The sequence below is a fragment of the Sus scrofa genome, chromosome 17 (assembly GCF_000003025.6).
Source record: "Sus scrofa isolate TJ Tabasco breed Duroc chromosome 17, Sscrofa11.1, whole genome shotgun sequence".
In the NCBI taxonomy this organism is placed as follows: domain Eukaryota; kingdom Metazoa; phylum Chordata; class Mammalia; order Artiodactyla; family Suidae; genus Sus; species Sus scrofa.
Window position 1 is genome coordinate 51,806,322 of NC_010459.5, and position 18,248 is coordinate 51,824,569.

At 52.1% G+C, this 18,248-nt stretch overlaps 1 long non-coding RNA gene across 1 annotated transcript in view; it reads left to right on the plus strand.

Moving 5' to 3' along the window:
* LOC110257431 overlaps positions 1–18,248 on the plus strand; it is a 157,045-nt gene that overhangs the window by 34,818 nt on the left and 103,979 nt on the right. The window lies entirely within an intron of this gene.

Below are 18,248 nucleotides of genomic sequence, written 5' to 3' on the forward strand. Positions count from 1 at the left end.
CACCTCATGCTGTTTCATTTTCTCCCTAGGACTTAGGGCTTATTCTGGAAGACTACCCAGCTTGTTTATTCCATTTCTTGTCTGTCTTCTTCCACTGGCATGTCACCATCATTTGGGGGGAGTCATGTCTGTATTGTTCATTGCTATACTCAGCTTTCAGCCCATGGCCTGTACAGAGCAGGTGCCCAATAAACACTTGTAAATGAATGAATGAATGAATGGTTCTTTGACAGATGAGACAGCTCAGTTCCAGAAAAGCCCCAGGGGACTCACAGTCTACTGTTCTTTCTCCTAACTCACCTTGGTCTCTGGAGCAATGAGTTGCCAGTATAGCCACAAAGAAGACATGCCAAGTTTGGGGTCCTGGGTGCAAAACCCAGTTTCTGCATGTGTTGTCTTATGCTGTGGGGCTGTAAGCAAGTCAGCTTCCTTCTTGCAAGATGTGTCACTTGGAGGTATCAGAAACAAAGGATTGAGGTGCCGATGGGATGGGATAGTGTGTGTAAGGACTTGGCCCATAATAGGTGCTCAGTAAATAGGAGTGGGGTTGGCTGTGGGGGAGGCTCTGGTTTGCAGTCCCTTCCCCCTCTGCTCCAGGGCCTGTAATTACCACTCACCCTGGTCAGTGGGCTTGAGAGATTCCATGTGTGGGCAGGGCTGTGGCCAGGGTACTCGCCTGGCCTCCTGGCGGGTCCCACGGGCACTGTCCGGCCCAGGCCTCGTGGCTGACATTCCAGGCACATTTCCCAGCCCTAAGGCTGCCACAGGCCAGCACAGACGGGGGTGGGGGTCGTAGGCTTCAGGCTGGACAAAGCAGTCGGTGTCCCAGGCTGGGCCTTCTGTCTGCCAACTTCCTGCTGGGCCTCCTGTGGCCCAGACTGGCCTCCAAGTCCTTCTTTCTGCCCCCATCACCTCTCATCCACACTGGCCCAGAAGCTTCCAGCCCAGCCCTCTAGAAATTGCCTCTATACTCAGCCATGGGCTCCTGTAAAACTGTGGATGTGCCCGCTTGCTCCACTGCTGAGCAGATCCCCAGTGCTCTGCCAGTCAACCTTAAGTCCTTCCCTTGGCTCACAAGGCCCTGTATCAGAGGGCCCTCCTCGCCTTCCCCTCCTCCTCATTCACTCTTCCAGTCATATTGGTCTCCCTGTGTCTCTGAAATGACCCAAGCTCATGCTGCCTCAGGACCTTTGCACTGGCTGTCCCTCTGTCTGGAACACTCTTCTCCCGAGTGTCCACAGGGTCTCTCCCCTTCCTACCTAGTATTCCATGTCCTCTTCCATGCTTTATGTTCCTCTGGGGTGCTCATCACCTTCTGACATGCTGTAGATTTTACTTGTCCATAAGTACAAGGATTTTTCTATGTTTTGTTCTCTGGTATATCTCCAGTGCCTAGCACAGTGCTTGGAACATAATAGGTGCTTGATAAACGGTTTTGTTTTTTTTTTGTCTTTTTTTTTTTTTTTGTCTTTTCTAGGGCTGCACCCGCGGCATATGAAGATTCCCAGGTAGGGGTCTAATTGGAGCTGTAGCCCCTGGCCTACACCACAGCCACAGCAATGCCAGATCCTTAACCCACTGAGCGAGGCCAGGGATCAAACCTGCAACCTCCTGATTCCTAGTCAGATTTGTTAACCACTGAGCCACCACGGGAACTCCATTTTTTTTTTTTTTTTTGATAAACATTTGTTGAATGACAGAGTCCCCATTGTGGCTCAGCAGATGTGAACCTGACTAGCATCCATGAGGACACAGGTTTGATCCCTGGCCTTGCTCAGTGGGTTAAGGATCCACTGTTGCCGTGAGCTGTGGTGTAGATCACAGACGTGGCTCGGATCTGGTCTTGCCATGGCTATGGGGCCAGCAGCTACAGCTCTGATTCAACCCCTAGCTGGAAACCTCCATATGCTGCAGGGGTGGCCCTAAAAAGCAAAAAAAAAAAATTAAAAAAATAATAAAACAACATTTGTTGAATGACTGAATGAACAACTCTATGAGTTGTTGGCAGATAAGGACACTAAGGTCCCTGGGGGTAGGTGACCAACCCAAGTCCACATGGCTAGTCCGGGATTAAGCCAGGAGAGGAGTCCAGGCACATCCTGGAGCTGGCATCTTGGAAGCTGCTTCAGGAGAATAACAACCAGGACCTAGACCCTAGCGGTGGATCCTGATGATTCTGCTGCCCTGCCAGCCCCAGGCCGGGCAGTACTTGGGCTGGTCCAGGAGTCCCGGCTTGTCTGCCCAGGCATTCCAGGCTCCAGCCCAGGCTCTGAGCTTTCTATTTTGAGCCTCCTAGTCCCAAGGACTCTGTGTTCCCAGCAGGCGGCGCGGGCCAGAGGCTGAGCCTGGGTGTGGCTGTCATCCTATCTGGGGCCTTGTGGTGGCGGGAGCTGGAGCTGGAGCCCCGCCAGGGAACCCCAAGGACCCAATTCCTGGGTCTTTAACCTTCTGGTGGCTGAGGCCTCTGATGCAAGTCTTATTCTCTGTCTGACTGGGCCCTGTTCAAGACCCTGCCATGGGATCTTGCAGGGGAGGCATTAGCTTATCCCACGGTGGATCAAACCCCTCTGATTGTCCCCAGGATTTCAGGGCCCATTAGAGTTCTGGCGCTGCCCCTTTACAGATGCGCGACCTTGAGCAAGTCGCGTCACCTCTCTGAGCCTATTTCCTTATCTGAAAAATGGGACAATAAGAGTACCTATTTCCTGGGATTGCTGAGGATACTCAGTGTGACAAAATCAATGAAAGTGCCTTGCACTCAGGAAGAACACAACAGGTAACCTCCCCCCCCGGGCTGGTGGGGGGAATTTTTTTCCTTGTGTACTCCAAGTTATTTCTCCCCCTGCCCTCCTCACCACCTGGTACATTTGTATTAATTTGCTTGTTGGTTGCCTGTCTGCCTCCTCGTTTACAATATCAGCTGTACCGGGGCAGGGACTTTTGTTTGCCTTCTTCATGACTGTGTGCCCTGTACCTTACACAGCACCTGCCAAACAGTAGGTGCTCAATAAATGTTTTTTGAAAGAATGAATGAATAAATAAATAATGACCCCCTTGGGGAACACAGACCCTGAGGTCAGACAGTGTGTCCTCACCCCCGCCCCCGTCCCTGGCCCAGGGAGTGGGGCACTTAGGGTCCTTATGTGCTTGTTGGTACCAGGTGACCCTGCTTAATCTGATCCAGCAGCCAGCGAGGCTGTCCTAAGTCAGCATCATCTTCATTTCACAGATGGGAAGAATGAGGCTCAGAGAAGGGGAGCCCTTGTCTAATATCACACAGTGGTCAGTTCCTGAGCCAAGATTCCAACCCAGAACTGCATGGGGGATGGATAATTTTTTCCCTGGAAGGAGTCAGTGGTGATAGAGAGCATGTTGGGGCTGGGAAGGAGTCCCAGGGAGGGAGAGAGGATGGGAGATGTGTTATTCCTCTCCAGATCCATCTCTCTTCGTGTCTGTTTCTCTTTTGTCTCCCTGGGCCCTTCTGTCTCTTTGTCTTATCTCTCTCTGCCTCTCTGCCCCCCCCACCTCTCTCTCTCGTCTCTTGCATATTTGACCCACTGTCCAGGAGGGGGTGCAGGCGGCAAACCCCTGGCTTGGGGAGGATTGAGCTGAGGATCTAGAGCCAGACCCCGCTCCAGGTCCAATGTGAGCTCCAGGGTCTTGGTCTCAGTCTCCAAATTTCAGAGTATAAAGAGCCCCAGGCTCAGTTTCAGAAATCCCAGCTTTGTCATATCCCAGCTCCACAGCCTTGGTCACTTAGCCTCAGTTTCTGTAAAATGGGACCATAGACAGACCTATCTCATAGGGTTTTATAAGGAGGAATGATGTGAGGGCCATTTCTGGCTTCCTGAAACCCCAAGTAACAAGGGATGCATTCAGCAAATAGCTAATTGCAATGCTTTCTTTTTAGGAGGCGAAGAAAGTGAGACTCAGACTCATTTCACTCTTTCATCAAATATTATTGAGCATTTACTATGCGCCACGTCTCTAATTTGCATTCATTATCCCCAGGGTTGACAAACCATAGCCCTCAGGTCAAATCTGTCCCACAACTTGGTTTTGTAAATAAAGTTTTATTGGCACATGGCATGGCCATTCATTTACTTATCATCTGTTACTGCTTTCACCCTACAACTACATGTTGAGTGGCTATGAGAGAGACCATACTACCCCCAAAGGTGAAAATATTTACTACCTGTTTTTTCACAGAAAAAGTTTGCCAATCCCTGGATTAACCCATCACACCCCTGAGAGGAAAAAGGGATTGTAACTTTGATTTTACAAATTAGAAACTAAAGTCTTTGCCAGTGACTCTCACAAGGCTGGGTCTTGATAAACAGTATCTGGGTCTTATTCCTCCTCCCTGCCCCTTAGGGACCCTCCCAACTCTCGTTCCCATCTTGCATGGCTGCCAAGTGGACAAGCCAATCCCTACAGTGGAAAGAATACTGTTTGAGGGTCAGATAGATCTGAGTTTGAATCTTGTCTCACACCCTGCTGCGACCCTCAACTTTCTTTCAGACTCCATCCAGGTTATGGGCGGGGGGAGGAATTTTTGCAAATCACAGCCATTGGCCAGATGGCTATTATGGCTGCAGTGAGTGGTGGAGCCTGAGGCATCAGAGGAAGAGCACTTACAGGCTAAGGAGAGGCTTTCTAGAGTTCCACATAAGTGGTGAGGGGATCTCACGGTCCCCTAAGCCTGCCCTGAAATCTTCGTCTCTCTACCTGGCTTGAGGCCTCAATCTGCTTCTTGACTGTAGCTCCCTCCTTCATCTCTCTCAAGCTCCTTTTCCAGCCTCCCTCCTGCTGAAGTTGGGGAGCTCCAGGTTTTCCCTCAGCCTTTTTCCAGGGGACCCCAAATCACTAAGATGCAATCCTTCCCACCGCCTGGAGGAGGTAACTCAGGAGCCTCTGGCTTCCCCATCTCAGTGCCCTGCCCTGCGTCGTCGTGATCAGGGGCTGCTGAGAAAGGCACTTAACTCTCCCCCAGTGGTCTTGCCCAAGGCCTGCTCTACGTCTGTTAGAGCAGCCTTCTAGAATGAATAATTCACTATTTTCCCAATGCTAAGTGACACCTTGGGCAAATTCCTTCACCCCCAGCTCTGTAAATGGGCTCTGGTGGTAGGTACCTACCCTGTCAGAAGCTGTGAGAATGAAGTGAGTCAGTGAGAGGGGGTGCTTGACCCTGAGCGTGGTGGGCACTCAGTACACATGCTTAGGGATTTATCTGAGGGTCTCCTGGATGCTCCCCGAGGCCACCCTGGTGCTGGAGTGAGGGGAAGAGGGGGACAAAGATGCCAAAGACACAGTTCTTGTCCTCATCTAAATGCTGGTGACTTCCAAATGCCTCTCTCCAACCCGGACATTTCCCTGACTCCAGACCTAAGGCCCCACTGTCCCCTCGCCACTGGGATGACTGACAGGAACCAACCACAACCCAGCGCAGTTTACTGCCCCTCCATTCTCTAGGCACTCCCCCCCAAACCTGGGAGTTGTCCTCTACCCTTTGTTCTCCCTGGCCAGGTGTCTGACTGCTCACCACATCCTGTCAGCTCCACCTTCAGAATACACCTAGCATCAGCCTGCATCTCCCCAGCTCCACTGCCTCTGCCATGGTCCATGCCACCAGCATCACCTATCTGGGGACCTCACCCCCTACAGTCTGTTCTCCGCAAAGAGCCAGAGGGATCTCCTTAGAACCTAAGTCAGATCCTGTCCCTCCTCTCCTCAGAGACCTCCCATGGCTCCCACCTCACTCAGCGTAAATGTCAAAGTCCCCCCGACCCTGCCCCATGGCCACATTGTGACCCCTGCCCCCAATCCTAGAAAACTGAATATCTCTGATGATCTTAACTCCCCCACTTTCCCCCTTGCTTACTCCCTTCAAGCCCAATGGCCTCCTTGCTGTTCCTCTGATAAACTACGGATCTTTCTACCACAGGGCCTTTGCACATGCTTTTCCTTCTGCCTGGAATCCTTATCTACCATGTATTCCCATGACTTTCCCCCTCACCTCCTTCAAGTCACAACTCAGATGTCACTCTTCAGAGTAGCCTTCTCTGAGCCTCCCACCTTTGCCAGCTTAAATATTCTCCACCTAAACCCTCTCTCTATAAATAGTCTGATCCTGCTTTATTTTTCCTTTGTGGGTAGAGAAGATGGCATAGGGGAAGGGACCCCGAAGCAGAGGATGGCATGTGCCAAGGCTTGGAAGTATGAACAGTGCGAGGGGTGCAGGGCGGCAGATGAGGGGGAGATTGATGAAGACAGCAGAGCAGGGTAAGAGGCCCAGGTGTCATCCCGGCCGGAGGGAGAAGAGCTCTGGGCCATCAGTTACCAGGCTGGGGTCCCCTAGCTCTGTCATTCTCTGGCTGTGTGACTTTGGAAAGCCATGCCTCTCTCTGGACCCAAGAATCCTCAACTGCTGTTAGAGACCACCTAAGCAGTCCCATCATTTGACAAATGGGGAAACTAAGGCTGCAGAACTGCTTCTATGACTTGGTTAAAGGTCATCTCAGGGATAGGATAAGCCAGAAACTGCTCGCAGTCCCTCACAACTTAGCCTGAATGAGTTCCCTGGATTCTAGGCTACCCAGTGCCCTTAGACCCAGTGGGCCGAGGAGGCAGGGTGAGGGCGGGGCTGAGGCTCCTTGCATGGCTCTGGTTGCACAATCACAACTTCCATGGCTGTGACCAAGGCAGGTGACACATGCTCTCTGAGTGTCACCCTTGGATCCTACAGCCTTGTGGCATGTCCGCCCCTCTTCCCACACAGTTCAACTTGTGCTTCTGCCTCTTGTGCTGCCATTTCCTCACTCTGTGACTCTGGGCAAGTCACTTCCCCGTCTCTGAGCCTCAATTTCCTCTTCTAAAAGAGGAGATAATAGCAGTAGCTACCCCTCTGGCTGTTGGGAAGGTTTACTCTGCTCCCGCCACACTGGCCCTCTTCCTGTTTCTCCAACTTGCCAGGTGTGCTCCTACCCTGGGGCTTTGTGCTTGCTCGTCCCTCTGCCTGGAACACACTCCCAAGGATGGCTTGCTCTCACTCCTTCAGGTCTCTGCTTAAATGTCACAGCTCAGCCAGGCCTTCAGGGACTCCCGACACTCCCTTCCTCTCTTCATTTGACTCTGTAGCTCTTCCCGCTGCATTCCTGGGTTTTCCTTGTCTGCTACCCGGTTCAGGATGGCCGCCTCGCTTTTGTCTCTCTTGATCATTGTTCTGTTCCCAGCCCCCAACATGGCACCTGGCACAAGAAGATGCTCCATAAAGACTGGTAGAATGGATGAATGTGAGAAGGATTGCATGTAAAGTGCTTAGCCCGTGCCCCGACCATAGTAAGCACTCAACATCCAAGGTCCTAATGTGGTGAATGGTGTTGTTTTTGGCAGCTGCTTGCCAGCGCTCCTTCCCTCTCGGCCCCCTCAAATCCTGTCCTCACTATCCTGGAGCTCCTGCTTTCCCGGCCCGGCTCAGCTCCCCGGCCCAGCTCGCTGCTGCCCGCCCAGTCTCGTCCCTGGGTCAGGGTGACCTCTAGGGAATCGCAGGCCTGTGGGTCGGGCTCCCTCAGGCTCTGCCTCTGGCTCCTCTTACGTCCCCCGGGGCAGAGGCTTCTGGGAAATGGGCAGAGCAGCGCTTTGAAGCTCCCCTGGGTCAGACCCACTGAGCTCCTGGGCCTTCCTTCGTCATTGCCTGATGTGACCCCATTATTGCGTAAATGGGGACAGTGAGTCTAGAGACGGGCTGCCATGTTGGGTGGCTAGTTTTCAGGGCTCCTGCAATGTCCAGAGGAAACGCCAGGGCCCCTGGCTCTCCTGTCCTCTGGAAGAGGGCTGGGGCTCGGGAGCCTGTTTTCCAGATGGCAAGGCTGAAGCTCATACTGGCTTTGGGGCCAGGCTGGGACCTCAGCCTCCCACTTTCTGGCCGTGTGACCTGGCCTTGTCACTCGGTTCCTCTGAGTCTCAGTTTCCTTTATGCAGAATGGCATGTCAGTGGTTCCCAGCTCATGGGGGTGTTCAGGAGGGCAGACCAGCCACCCCACTGGCATCTAGGACCTCTTCTGGCCCCTTCTCTGGGTCTTCCTGGCTTCTGAGTCCCCGGGCCCTTGCCCTGTACAGGGGCCTGGCATCTGGCACCGTTGCCTCCTTGTTGGGGTAATTGACAGCCCCGGGAGATTGTTGCTGCTGCTTTATTTTTTTTCCCTTGCCCAACTTCTCCCTTCCTCATCCTGGCCTCCCTCCTCCAGAACCAGCTTGTTTTTGTTTTCTGTTTTTACGGCTCCATAAATGAGTCACGGGCCTGATTTGATTTAATTTCGTTGTAATTGTTATCTTTTCAAGCTTGTTTTTTTCCACTCGGTTACTCACGAGACCACAAAGCCTAAACAGGACGGGGCCTTCCCTGGCCAGGCCTCTTGGTTCCCTAGAGCTCAGGGCCAGGGTCAGCAGCTCCTGGAGGACTGAGGTGGGGTCTCTGAGACTGCTGGGGAAAGGCACTTAGTGTCCCAAGTAGGACTGCGTGTCCTGAGTCCTCAGGCTGTAGTCTTGTTCTGTGTGCTGTGTGACCTTGGGAGAGTTGTTTAGGCTCTCTGAGCCTGATTCCCCAGCATCCTCCTTGGCAAGCTTTAGAACAGGGAGTCAAAAACGCAGACACCTTGGGGCCAAGAGGCAGCGTGATGAGTGAGGTGGTCCGGGTGGTGACTGCTGTGAACTAGAGAGAACAGGCCCTCCTCAGGGGACAGCTGCTTCGTGGCCGGCACGGGGCCCAGATCTTTCAATTTATCAAGAGAAGCCAGAAATCCGAGGTCATATGTGAAATGTTCTGATTTTTAAATGTTGGCCAACCAATCAAATTAAAAACAACACATAGAACCCAACTCTGTGGACAGCTCTGATTTGGAAGGTTCTGGAAGCTGTAGCTGGCGTTCTTTCTCCCTCCACACCTTTGTCTGAGCTCCCTCTTCCTGGAGCACTCTTCCCTCTTCCTCACCTCATCATTCTCTCCATTCCTTGAATGTGAGTGTGTCCCTGCTGTGCCACAGGCCCCTGGGCGCCCCTGGTCACCGCAGTGTTGTGGACTGGTCTCTTAATCATTTCTCCCACAGACGACGCACTCAGGAGGACATCAGCCTGTCCCCTTTTGTATTCCCAGCATCTGGCGCCTAGCGGGTACCCAACCTACTTTTGTTTTTATGTTATTTTCTCCATGGGGTGTTTGTCTTATTTATTTGAGACCACCTTCATAATGGGAAAATAAGCCTCTTAATTGTTAAAAAATCATAAAAATATGTTTCCTGGTTTGTTATTTGTTTCTAAAATGGGGCACAATAATTCTTTAGTCATTCAAAAACCGGAGGTGCTGAGCTGGCCCCTCCCGGGTATGGAATGGCCCGTGGGAGCCAGTGAGAGGCTGAGGAGGGGGACTTTGTGGGAGGGAAAGAAGGCAGGACCCTCAGCCAGGGGTGAGGAGGGGCTGAGGGCTGTTTCTCAGAAGCTTGTTTATAGCCATGTGACCAGTGCCCGCCAATCAGATGCATCTGGGCCTGTTTTATGAATGAGAAGTTGCAAATGATTGGGAGGGGTCCTTGGCTGTCCATTCTGGGGCGGGTGGGGCCACAGCCTCCTCTACTTTTCCAGAGGCTGCAGTGGGCTGGCCAGTTAAGGGGGCAGTGACTAGGGCAGGGTAGTGGCCGCTGCCCAGACTGAATAACTCCATGAATACGTTGTGTTGGTCGCATGCAAGGAAAAGGACATTACACTGTGCTGTTATGCAATTTTGTTTAAACACATTTAGATGTATCAATACTCGCTTCACTTTGATCATGCTAAGGATTTGTATATACACACACACACACAATTGTGTTAGGTCAAGGAGAAAATCAATTTATTTTCACTTTTCTTTCACTTTGTGAGATAGGTTCCTAGTCAGATTTCTCGAAGGTTGATTTTTTTTTTTTTTTCCCTGAGGTTTTGGCCCTGGTTCTCAGTGAATTCATTTTATGTGGCTTTTTCCTAGAACATATGGTCCGCCTTTATCTTCTGAGCTCCTGCTGGAGGTCTCCAGGAGTGCCCTCCCCGACACTCCCAGGCATAGCTCTTGTTCTGTGAGGGGCCTGGGTCTCCAGTCCTGGGTAGCCAGGGACCCCGCCTAAGCTGGGGCCCAGCCGCTGCCTCTCCTCCTCTCTTGCCCTTCAGTCTTTTCCTCTCTAAGCCAGGACCTAGGTTACCCTTTGGTAGTGCCCTGGCCAGGAATGGAAGCTCACTGGATGCTGAAGATCATGGAGTCCCACAACTGTAGAACTGTTCCCGCCAGGACGAAGGGGTCACCAGCCCTCAGCCAACTAAGCCCTTAAATTCTAGAATTCCAATGCAGGGGAAGCCTGGTAGACCAAGTCATGTGCTCATTCAGTAAATATTTATTGAGCATCTATTGTGTGCCAAGCACTGGGGGAGAGAACAGTGCACAAAATGGACAAAAATGGACAAACTCTCTGCCTTCATGGCGCTTACATTTGAGGAGGGGAGATCGTCAAGGAACAAATGAGATGGAGTGTGTCAGGTAGTGAAATAAAGGGCAAAGGAGGGGTGAGGAGTGTGGGGCTAAGGTGTCATATGGGCCATCACAGAAGGGACAGGAGCCTGAGGGAAGTGAGGGGCTAGCCCTTTAGGTGTCTGGGGCCTAGTGTTCCACATGTGGGAATAGCAGATACAAATGCCCTGAGGTAGGAAACACCTTGCCCTGTTGGGGGAAGATAAGGAGAGTCGTCTGGCTGCGTGAGCCAGTGGGAGGGATGGGGAGGGACCAAGATCCAGAGGCCAGCAGGGATGCGGATCACCCAAAGCAGGTGGAAGGCAGAAGGAGGAGTTTGAATTGTACTGCAAATGATTTGAGAGCCCCTGGAGGGTTCTGAGCACAGGAAGCCCAGGGTCTGACTTAGGGTCTCTACCTATGGGCCCTGCCAGTGTTTGGACCAGATGATTGCCTCTCGTGGGAGCAGTCCTGCGTACTGTAGGAGTTTGAACAGCACCTCTGGCCTCTCCCCACTGGATGCCAGTAGCACCCCTCCCTCCCACTCAAGGTGACCACTAAAAATATCTCCAGACATTGTCAAATGCACAAAAGTCACCCATGAACTGGGACCTACTGGTCTAACAGGATCCCTCTGGCTGGGAATGGGGAGAGCCGTCGGTAGGGACTCCAGGACGGGAGGAGAACTGGAACTGGGAGAAGTGGTTGCGCTGAAGGCGAAGTCTGCAGGTGTTGTTGGTCCAAGCAGGGGTGGGTAAAGGTGCTACCTTTTCCTGAGAGGGGGGCTGGTTTGGGAGGGGGGAGCTACATCAGGATGTTTCTCTTTCTGGATGCCCATTCAGTAGGTCTGGGATGGGGCCCAACCTGGCCTTTGGTGATGCTGAGTTTTTCAAGCTATACTTCAAAGAATTTAAGTATCCGAAGATTTCTTTTTTTCTTTTTCTTTTTAGGGCCGCACCCATGGAATGTGGAGGTTCCCAGGCTAGGGGTCCAATTGGAGCTACAGCTGCCAGCCCACACCACAGCAACATCAGATCTGAGCTGCATCTGCGACCTACATCACAGCTCACGGCAACGCCGGATCTTTAACCCACTGAGTGAAGCCAGGGATTGAACCCGAAACCTCATGGTTCCTAATCGGGTTTGATTCCACTGCGCCGTGACAGGAACTCCAGTATCCAAAGAAATTTAAGTGTCCAGAGGATGTACATTGATGGCAGGCATGGGAGTGTGTCTTCTACGTGTGAGAACAGGGACAGGTGGCAGGGGGTCCCTCACGTCAACCAGATTGGGAGATTTCACCTTAGATGTTCAAGATGGGGCTATGAGACTGAAGGAAGCCTTAGGACTTCTGTTCTAGTATAAGGGTTGCAAACTCAGGTGCCTCCAGGGCCAAAAAAACAGCACACTTGGTAAAGTGGCTGGTGAGAGGGGCAGGCCCATCTGAAGCGTGGGCACTGCTCAGTTCAGCCCAATGTGGCAGGCCAGGACTTCTGGGTTTTCATGAGAAAGTGTAAATCTGGATTGGTTTTTATTTTTTTTAATTAAAAAAATTTTTTTAATTTTTATTTTTTTGGTCTTGTTGCCTTTTCTAGGGCCGCTCCCATGGCACATGGAGGTTCCCAGGCTAGGGGTCCAATCAGAGCTGTAGATGCCAGCCTACGCCAGAGCCACAGCAACTCGGGATCTGAGCCGCGTCTGCAACCTGCACCACAGCTCTCAGCAACGCTGGATCCTTAATCCACCGAGCAAGGACAGGGAATGAACCCGCAACCTCATGGTTCCTCATCGGATTCGTTAACCCCTGCACCACGACGGAACTCCCAGATTGGTTTTTAAATGTTGAGGCCAATCTATAAATATACAGCCAAAGATTTGGCCTGAGGGTTGTGAAGCTGGTGCCTCTGTTCCACTCTGTCCCTCTCCGTTTGCAGATGGGGACTCAGAAGTCTAGCTGCTCTGGCAAAGGGCGGGTTCTCCCGGGTTAGGGCGGGGCAGGGCACCGGGGAGGAAGGAGGAGCTTGGACTGTGCTCTGAAGAAGAGTCAGATTCCAACAACAAAAAGAGGAGAGGGCATTCCAGGAGGTGGGGGAGTGTGAGCAAGAGCATGGAGGTGGGGGTATGAAGACTGTTTTCGAGGTTGAGGGAGATAAGAGCTGAACCCATGGAAAAAAAGGAGATGTGATAATGGGGGAAGTAAATGAAGAGGCCACACTGATTGCAGGGATAGAAAAATCACAAAAGGATTTTAATAATATTAATAATTTCACTTCGGAAATTGTTTGGCAACAAGCAGCTCATTTATTTTACCACTGGCTTTGGGTTCTTGGCAATCTCTGTGTACACCAGGGAGTGTTTGCCCAACAAGGAACATTCTCATTTGCAGATTATTTTCAAAAGCCATGAACATTTTCATAAATACTAAATTAGAAATTTAATACTTAATTGTAAAGTTTGAGTGGATTAATGAATGGTTTCATTAATGTCTATTTAGCAGGTTTTTTAAAGTATTTTAGAGGCAAGACAATTTTTTGTTTCCAAATCTCCCTTGCAAATTTTCCATCTCACAGCAGCCAAAATTTGAGGTGACATGTGCAAAAATAGCTGATGTGTAATGATAGAAAGGGGTAAGTGAGGTTTAGAGAGAGTCTGGGAGAGTTTGCTTTTGGGGAGAGGATCAGGGCAGGCTCCCTGGAGGAGGTGATTTTGAATCTCTGTGGCAGAAGATGAGTGAAATACAGAAGAGGCAAGTGAGTTAGGGTAATGAGCGCATGCCAGGTGGAGGGCCACACACATGCAAAAGTGTGACAAAGTGTGAAGGAATAATGAGGTGAGAGTCTGAACTTAGGGGTCGGGGCTGGGCTAGCCATGGTAGAGGGGACTGTAAGAATAAAGCAGGGAGTTCCCACTGTGGCGCAGTGGAAACGAACCCGACTAGGAACTGGGAGGTTGCGGGTTCGGTCCCTGGCCTCGCTCAGTGGGTTAAGGATCCGGCGTTGCTGTGAGCTGTGATGTAGGTTGCAGACATGGCTTGGATTCCATGTTGCTGTGGCTGTGGTGCAGGCCAGCAGCTGTAGCTCCAATTCAACCCCTAACCTGGGAACCTCCATATGCCACGAGTGCGGCCCTAAAAAGCAAAAAAAAAAAAAAAGAGAGAGAGATTCAAAAAGCAAAGGTCAGGGGCACAGCCAGGCCTGAGAGCACAGCATGTGAAGAGGACTGGGACCTCACCTCCTCTGTTCAAATTGCTTGTGGCTGCAGAAGGGCAGCAAGGACTATGGGTGCCTCGTCCTTGGGTCCACAGCCTCTCACCCTTTCCCCTTGTCCCAGCAGTCAGCTTCAGTGAAATACAAGAACAAGTCACCTGTGCTGAGTACCTATGGAATGCCCAGCCCTGCATGGAGGGTTTTGGGAGTGTCAGCTCATTCATTTCTCCTGCCAGCTGTATGAGGGAGGTGTTATCATGTTATCCATTTGATAGAGGACATGGAGGCCCAGAGAACTTAAGCAGTATTCCTAAGGTCACACAGCCAAGAAGCAGCAGAATGAAATCAGAACCCAGATCTGCCCCAGCTTAAAGCCTGTGTTCTACCACTGACAGTCACGTGCCCCCACCAGGTCTGGCTCCCTGTGATCCGAATACCATAATCATTCCGTGTATCAGGAGGGTAAACTGAGGCTCTGAGAGAGAGAATCACTTGCGTGAGGTCATACAGTGGGAAGGGGCAAAGCCAAAGGTTGAATCCCTGAGTCCACTTTTCTTCCACCAAATGATACAGCTGCTTGTCTTCCCAGGCCTATTTTCTCATTTGATGGGGGCGTGAGGACAATGTCTACCTAATTGGGTGGATGTGAGGATTAGAGGTGGTGCAAATCAGTTACCCAGCTCAGTGCCTGGCAGTTAGTAGATGCTTTAAAAAGGATGCCGTGATTATTTGTGTAAAGGTGGCTGCAATATTACATGAGTGAATTAATGTAAGGCACTTAGCTCAGTGTCCAAGTAGCACTTAAGTGCCTAGGGGCACATAGTAAGTGCTCAATACGGGCTAGCAGGTGTTATTATTATTAGAGGACCTATCACAGGGGACAGCCTGTTATCCTCCCAAACCAGCTTCCTTCCCAAACTGCCTTCCACTTGTTTCTCTCTTTATCCAACAAACTGGCTTTAGAGTCTGGGATAGGATTTGGAGGTGAGGAGGATGCAGAGCCTGTTGCTTATTGTTAGGGAGTTGCTGAGAGCACTAGATAGTGAGTCCGGATTCCTGGGTTTGAACCCTGGACCCACTGTGTGTCCTCTGGCAAGTGCCTTGCCCTCTCTGAGCTTCAGGTTCACCTTTCATCTGCAGAGCTGGGCCAAGCTGCTCTGGGAGGCGCCAGCCCAGCACAGGGATGGGGGTGGTTCCTGTGCCCCCTTTGGCCACTAGTCCCCACCTCCTGACTCCCGAGCTGCCGGCCTGCCCGGCTCAGCTGTGACGACCAACCAGCCAATCTGTTTACTGAACTGGCTGACCCCTTCCGGGAACTCGGCCCAAGCTTCCCAGAACTTGAGTATTAATGACCCGGAGCCACATGACAGAGCATGACACAGCACTTTTGGGCTCAAGGCAGGACCCAGAGGGGTGCGTGGGGGGCCGCAGCCCAGCCCCTCGGCCGGGCTGGCTGGTGAGTCACTCCGGCCTCCTGCAACTTCCTGATCCTGGCCACTCTGCGGCTCTCCCCGTATCCAGAACCCCCTCCCCCTGCCAGGGCCACCCTGGGGCCCCTGGCTCTTTGCCCTAGTGACCTAGAAGAGGTCTTGGGGGATCAGGACTGCCTTCTGGGGTTACAGATGAGGAGAATGAGGCCCAGAGGCTTGGAGTAAACAGCAGGGAGCACTTTTAAGCATTCACTGTGTGCAAGACATGGGGCAAACAGCTCATGCCAGCCCCGAAACAGCCCTGCAGAGTAGCATATGCCAGATGGGGAAACTGAGGCTCAGAGAGAGGACCAAGGGCATCCACATTTCAGGGCAGCAAGATATCCTAACAGCTCTCTTGGGCCTCAGATGCTCTCCTTTCAGTTGGTCAACAACCCCACAAGGGAGGGGTCTTGGGGTCTGATTCACAGCAGGGAAACCGAGGCATAGAGGGGCTGAGTACCCTGCCCGAGGTCTCAGAGCTCCGCCTCCAGGACCTGTGCTCTGAACCAGCGCCTGGCATATCCGCTAGTGCCCATGCACTATCTGTGCACTGACCAGCGTGGGTGAGAGCACGCACAGACCCTGGCATCATGCAGAGCTGGGGTTGATCCTCGACTGCACCTTCCTCTGGCTCCTCGGCCTGGGGCCTGTGGCTGCACCCAGCTGTACCTCACTTTCCTCACTGATAGGGGGTGACTGTAGTAGTCCCGACCTGGCAGAGCAGCCATGAGGGCTATGGTGTTTAAATAGCATTTGGCCGCATTGAAATTGCCCGTGGACACTGACTTTCAAGTCTGCATCTTCTCCCCGCCCAGGTCAACCTCTGGGCCCCACATCCTCCTCCTTCACTCTTTGCTGCCCAAGGGCAAATTGAGGGTGGTGGATTTTATGGGGCTGGGAACCAGACAGGCTCTGGGGCTCAGAGGGGCACCTGCCTGGGGCGGGAATGGAGCCTCCTGGTTCCCAGCCCCTGAACTTCAAGCTGGGGCCAGGGGTGCACAGGGGCAAGGCAGCACTTGGATGCTCTTCTCTTCATTCCACAGCTGCTGCTTGAGCACCTATTGTATCAGACTCGAGGGGACCCAGCAGCGAACAAGGCTTCCGCCTGCATTCAGGTGGAGGAGAGATCAGTGAGCAAACACAGGAATAGATAAGATAATTTCATGGCAGAAATAAACAGGGGTGTTTGGGAGCTGCACAGGTCAGAGAGGGCTTCTCTGAGGAGGTGACCTGGAGAGACTTCTGAAGGAGGAGAAGGAACGGACCCTGGGGGAAGAGATTTCCAGCAGGGGTAACAGCAAGGGCAAAGGCCCTGGGGTGGGTTGGGGCTTGGAATGTTCCAGGAAATGCAAGGAGGCCAGGTGACTGGAGTGAGGGAGGGAGAGGTCAGCAGGGGTCAGAACTTCTAGGGAGTTGTGGATTGAATACCACTCACAGGGTTCGAGTGGGGACGGGACTGATGTGACCCAGTTTGGTGGACAGCAAGGCTTCACTTACTGTGACATTCACATTTTCTACCCACCTGACAGATGAACTATGGCCCAGGCCAAGTTCACCCAGAAGGTCAGTGACAGGGTGGGGATGAAACCGAGGTAGTTGGACAGCTAGTTCAGGACAACTCCCCTTAAGAAGAGGGAAGTCAGAACATGAGCTAAGGGCCAGATGGCCCATGGGTCAGCATAGTGGAAGCCCTTGCAAAGCCCTAAGAGCTGTGAGCTTCCTGGGAGTGGAGGTGACCTTGAAGCTGAATTTGGGGCAGAGGTGCTGGAAGAGTGCTCCTGGTAGAGGGAACAGCATATAGGGAGGCCCAGAGGTAAGGGACAGTAGGGAATGTTTGGGAAATTCATCACTGTTTAGGAGGCAGGATTGGGGTGAGGTGACAGTGGGGTAATGTCAGGATCCTGATACTGGGAGGCTTTGGAGCTCAGGAGAGGAGATGTAATTTCATTATGAAGGCCTACTATGGGCCAGGCCCAGGCTGGACCCTAGGAACACCGAGACAGACACACGTTCATCCTTCTGGGCCATGGTCCAAAGGTGGGGGCAGCCCAGAGAAGGAAAAGGGCCACAAGGGGCCGGGGAGGGGTGGAGGGGTGTGTAAAAGCCACCCTGGCTTTTACAAAAAACGCCTGAGGTTCAAATCTAAGTTTTGGGACGTCTTCACTATGTGTTCTGTGGCAAGTCACTTTATCTGTCTGAGACTTGGTTTCCTCATCTGTAAATATCATCTAGAAAGATATTGTCCAAACTCAGTAAATTCATTCATTCATTCACTATTTTTTGAGAACCTACTCTGTCAGGCCCTAGACTGAGCGCTGGGGACAACACAGCATTGACAAAATGTCCTGCTCTGATGGAAGAGGTTGTATGGAGTAGCAAGCAATCAGGAACGTGGATTCTGGAGCCAGATGGCCTGGGTTAGCTCCTGGCTCACCATGTATCAGTTGTGTGGCTTTGGATGAGTTGCCTTTACCTCTCTGAGCCTTATCTATAAAATGGAGCAATTATATACCCTCTTCATAGGGCTATTTTAAGGACTCATGGGTTAATACATGCATTTAGCACAGATCTTGAACCTAGGTGCTCAAAGAATGTTCTCCATGCTTATGCTCAAGTGGGCATACAGTCGGTACTCAATAAGTGTTTCTTCTCTTCTGTCCCCTTCAGAGCTGAGCTTTCACCATAATAGGAACCTAAGGTTTGGGAGACTATGTGGAAGATGGGAGCCTGTCTTTGTTGATCCAGAAATCCAGCACTGAACTTTGGGGCTGGGGAGAAGAGAGACATTCCCCACCAGCCCCTCGCCCCTCATGTTCCCCGCGCCCCATCCCCAATGTTGTTCATAGCCTGGGTAGCTGGGGCGAGCCAGGGCCTGCCCGGCGGGTCCCCAGTAATGACACTCATTATACAGGTGTCTGGCAGCTCAGGGGGAGGGCCCCAGGGACTGCATTCACATGGCACCCAGCCAGCCCACCCCAGGCCCTTCCTCGTCCTTTACAAGTCTGGTGCCCAGGGCAGGCAGGCAGGCTGGGGGAGAGGACC